This window comes from Cucurbita pepo, chromosome 16 (assembly GCF_057944985.1).
Source record: "Cucurbita pepo subsp. pepo isolate OVF chromosome 16, ASM5794498v1, whole genome shotgun sequence".
Classification (NCBI taxonomy): Eukaryota; Viridiplantae; Streptophyta; class Magnoliopsida; order Cucurbitales; family Cucurbitaceae; genus Cucurbita; species Cucurbita pepo.
In genome coordinates this window covers 5,811,998-5,817,336 of record NC_141813.1, presented here as the reverse complement: position 1 = coordinate 5,817,336, position 5,339 = coordinate 5,811,998, and the positions used below count along the sequence as shown (strand labels likewise).

General features: G+C 37.0%; 2 non-coding genes across 2 annotated transcripts; both read right to left on the bottom strand.

The window, feature by feature from the left end:
- Positions 1-946: 946 nt before the first annotated feature.
- On the bottom strand, positions 947-1,020 carry TRNAN-GUU (transfer RNA asparagine (anticodon GUU)). The gene has a single exon. It is a non-coding gene; the product is annotated as a tRNA-Asn (tRNA).
- Positions 1,021-3,347: 2,327 nt separating this feature from the next.
- Positions 3,348-3,421, bottom strand: TRNAN-GUU (transfer RNA asparagine (anticodon GUU)). The gene has a single exon. It is a non-coding gene; the product is annotated as a tRNA-Asn (tRNA).
- Between the last annotated feature and the right edge of the window lie 1,918 nt (positions 3,422-5,339).

Sequence of the window (5,339 nt, the reverse complement as noted above, 5' to 3'; positions counted from 1 at the left end):
ATTTCGAACATCAGAATGCGACTGTTTCCTAACCCATAAAACGTCACACTGTTTCCTCACCCATAAAACGTCACACTGTTTCCTCACCCATAAAACGTCACACTATTTCCTCACCCATAAAACGTCACTGTTCCTAAAACGTCACACTGTTTCCTCACCCATAAAACGGCACACTGTTTCCTCACCCATAAAACGTCACTGTTCCTAAAACGTCACACTGTTTCCTCACCCATAAAACGTCACACTGTTTCCTCACCCATAAAACGTCACACTGTTTCCTAACCCATAAAACGTCACACTGTTTCCTCACCATAAAACGTCACACTGTTTCCTCACCCATAAAACGTCACTGTTCCTAAAATGTCACACTGTTTCCTCACCCATAAAACGTCACACTGTTTCCTCACCCATAAAACGTCACACTGTTTCCTCACCCATAAAACGTCACACTATTTCCTCACCCATAAAACGTCACACTGTTTCCTCACCCATAAAATGTCACACTGTTTCCTCGCCCATAAAACGTCACTGTTCCTAAAACGTCACACTGTTTCCTCACCCATAAAACGTCACACTGTTTCCTCACCCATAAAACGTCACTGTTCCTAAAACGTCACACTGTTTCCTCACCCATAAAACGTCACACTGTTTCCTCACCCATAAAACGTCACTGTTCCTAAAACGTCACACTGTTTCCTCACCCATAAAACGTCACTGTTCCTAAAACGTCACACTGTTTCCTCACCCATAAAACGTCACTGTTCCTAAAACGTCACACTGTTTCCTCACCCATAAAACGTCACTGTTCCTAAAACGTCACACTGTTTCCTCACCCATAAAACGTCACTGTTTCCTTGGCGACATTGTTCATAAATTATAGTGCCGGCTTTAGTTCATTTAAATTGGGTAAAAATTTCCACAATCGTAAGTATTAACTCATTCCCATCGCTAGAAGGAGGGTTTGAACCTCCAACCTTGTGGTGAACAGCCACACGCTCTAACCAACTGAGCTATTCCAACTAATTATTTCTATTAGCTCAAGCCCACCATACCCTTATAAGGAATGTTTCGTCCCCTCTCCAACCAATGTTGGATCTCATAATCTACCCTCCTTGGGGCCCAGTATCCTCGCTGGCACACCACTTGGTGACTAACTCTGATAGCTTTTGTAATAGCCCAAACGCACCGCTAGCAAATATTGTCCGCATTTGCCCATTACGTATCGTCATCACCTCACAATTCTAAAACGAGTCTACTAGGGAGAGGTTTCCACACTCTTCTAAGGAATGCTTCGTTCCCATTTCCAGCCGGTAAAAAATATTGTCCAATTTGTCCGTACCAAATCGTCATTAGAATCACAGTTTTAAAACACGCTACGAGAGAGATGTTTACGGACACTTATAAGTTATTCTTCATTCTCCTCTCAAACCAATGCGGGATAAGAGGGCGTGGGTTCAAATCCCACTTCTAACAACTCACATAAAGGTAAAATTAAAATACAATAGCATATCATTATTGAAATCAATTCAACTCTCTCGAGATTTAAAATTGTCATGACATGATTTTCCAAGCATCTAATAAAGTTAGTGTTCTTCAAGTTTTCCCTTATGCCCCAATCTCAAGGACATTGTGATTTTTTGTATGGGGTGCATAGCAAATCGTGAGTTGTGAGCAAACTCAATCCTTTCCACGGCGCAGGATCTGAGCCAAACCGCTACACCGCTCTTTTTACGAGTTCAAGAGCAAACTCAATCCTTTCCACGGTGCAGGATCAAACCGATACAAGTATTTGAGTTTAATAATAACACACTACAACTCTCTCAAAGAGTAGATTTACAATTTGGGATACTCACAACTATTTCCTCACAATACAATAATAATCCCTCTCAAGAATAAGATGAAAAGAAATAAACTTGTAAGCTTGGAGAGAGCAACAAACAATGGAGACTTTGAACAAATGAGGATTGGAGAATGTATGTAAGTTGTGTATTTTAAAATGTGGGAAAGATGAGTTTATATAGAGGAGAAAAGTGGCAAAATGTAGGATTGAATATTGACCATTGGATTGTGTTAGGAATAATGGAAGGTGGAGATTAAAAGTAAATAAATAAGAAAATTTTCTAAATTCATTTATTTCAAAATTTTAATATAATAGTAATATAATATAATAATAATAAAAAGTTAGTGAGTAACGGTCAAATGAAATTCAAAATTTATGATAAATATAATAATATAATAATAATAAAAACTATGTGAGTAACCACCAAAATTTTAAAATATAATAATATAATAATATAATATAGTAATAATAAAAATCGATGTGAGTAACGGTTAGATTCAAATTTATATTTTGGAAAAATAACTTTATTTAAAAATATAGTAATAAGAAAAACTCCACCATTTGTTACTCTCCCAAAATCATAAATGTCATACTTTGATATATTTTGATTTGTCCATCATTTTGATTTTGCTGCCACATCATCACGTCGGGTATGTTGTCTCGACTGTAATTTCTTCGTTTTAGCTCTGATTTGAGTAATTGAAAAGTCGTTGAAATTGTTATTCCCAACCTTATACTGTGGACAGTTCAAAATACTGAAAATAGTTAATAATTAAAAAGTAGGTTTGTTATCATCAAAACATCAATTAATTGATTGAAATTAATTAAAGTGAGATGAAGGGCCAAAAAGCCAACATCCTAACCCATAAAACGTCACTGTTCCTAGACATCAGAATGCCATTGTTTCCTAACCCATAAAACGTCACTGTTCCTAGACATCAGAATGCCACTGTTTCCTCACCCATAAAACGTCACTGTTCCTAGACATCAGAATGCCACTATTTCGAACATCAGAATGCCACTGTTTCCTAACCCATAAAACGTCACTGTTCCTAGACATCAGAATGCCACTGTTTCCTCACCCATAAAACGTCACTGTTCCCCGACATCAGAATGCCACCATAAAATGTCACACTATTTCCTCACCCATAAAACGTCACACTGTTTCCTCACCCATAAAACGTCACACTGTTTCCTCACCCATAAAATGTCACACTGTTTCCTCACCCATAAAAGGTCACTGTTCCCCGACATCAGAATGCCACCCATAAAACGTCACACTGTTTCCTCACCCATAAAACGTCACTGTTCCCCGACATCAGAATGCCACCATAAAACGTCACACTGTTTCCTCACCCATAAAACGTCACACTGTTTCCTCACCCATAAAACGTCACTGTTCCCCGACATCAGAATGCTATTTCCTTACAACAAATTATAGTGTAGGCTTCAGTTCATTTAAAGTAGGTAAAAATTTCCACAATCATAAGTATTGACTCATTCCCATCGCTAGAAGGAGGGTTTGAACCTCCGACCTTGTGGTTAACAGCCACACGCTCTAACCAACTGAGCTATTCCAGCTAATTATTTGTAATAGCTCAAGCCCACCATACCCTTACAAGGAATGTTTCATCCCCTCTCCAACCAATGTTGGATCTCATAATCCACCCTCCTTGGGGCCCAGTATCCTCGTTGGCACCACCACTTGGTGACTAACTCTGATAGCTTTTGTAATAACCCAAACCCACCGCTAGAAAATATTGTCCACATTTGCCCATTACGAGTCTACTAGGGAGAGGTTTCCACACTCTTCTAAGGAATGCTTCGTTCCCATTTCCAGCCGCTAAAAAATATTGTCCAATTGTGCCCGTAACAAATCGTCATCAGAATCACAGTTTTAAAACACGCTACGAGAGAGATGTTTACGGACACTTATAAGTTATTCTTCATTCTCCTCTCAAACCAATGCGAGATAAGAGGGCGTGGGTTCAAATCCCACTTCTAACAACTCACATAAAGGTAAAATTAAAATACAATAGCATATCATTATTGAAATCAATTCAACTCCGTGGAGATTTAAAATTGTCATGACATGATTTTCCAAGCATCTAATAAAGTTAGTGTTCTTCAAGTTTACCCTTACGCCCCAATCTCAAGGACACTGATTTTTTGTATCGCGTGGGTGCATAGCAAATCGTGAGTTTTGAGCCTCCATCAATATCTCCTTAATTCCTCATTTTCTCTCTCCTATTTTTTGTTTTTATGTAAATGTGAGTTATTGTGGGGTTCTAAAAAAATATGCCAAAAAAGAACACATAGGTAAGGTTGAGTTTCCATCCAACCCTTTGATGCCAAATTGGAGTTAATAAAGAGTACTCCAAAACTGCTTATAATCAACCCATTATTGTTGTTACAATTTATTTTACTGAATTTAACACTATATGTTTGAATTAAGTCTCATTTTCAGGAGAAGAGGACGATATAAATCTCTATTCGAAAATAAATCGTAACACAAGTCTTTCGTTGTTTGTGTTTTCGTTTTGGCCTTCGCCTACAAACTCAAACATTTCAAACGACATTGTTTTGGTGTGACTTTGAGAGCAAATTAGGGCATGCTTCATTCAAGGTTTTCTGGTAAGAAAAGGGAACATGGCTTTTTGATCCATGGGTAATGAAAGATGCATATGGTTGGCAGATAGTAATTAATGATCCTCTAAACAAATTTGAGTTCTTGCTCACATGGAAAAATGGTTGTTCTCAACCTTATTAAATAATGATCCAAGTTAGTGGATGAAAATGTTGCATCTTTATTGCTTTTGTGGAACAAACCTTTGTGAGAACAACCAAGAAAGTAAAGTTGTTTCAGTTATTTACTATGTGAATAAAACGCGAAAGGTAAAATAATTATAGAAAATGAAAACAAGTACGACTCCGGCCTAGATGAGAGTAAAACTATTGTGGTGGCTAGGATTTGGGCTCAAATCTCCATTGCTACACATGAAATTCTTGCCACTAAACTATAGCTACTTATTGGCAAAGTTTTCACGACCACAACATAAAATTCTCACCATTAAACTACGACTACTTGAGATTATCTTTTAAATTTGTTATTAAATTACTCTAAATACTTTGTATTAAATTTTGGTCCTTGATTTTGATGGACAATAACAAGACGGTAAACCCTTAAATGAAGCAATGACCAATTTCAAGCTCTCTCGGTAAAACTAATAATAACCATTGATATAACAATCTAAAAATGAATGTTAATGTCTTCCTAAACTTTATTTTAATCCCACAAGTTTATGAAACATTTGCTGGGAAAGTGTCTAAAATATAAGTGAAAGGTATCTCAAATTAAGGAGGGAGAAATGACATATCATGGATCTAAATTAAATGAGTGAAGTATTTTTCTTCAATCTGGCATGGACAATTGGATTCATGAGAATTCTCACATGATTTTCATTCCTTCCACCGGGACTTTTGTTTTTATTTTTAACTA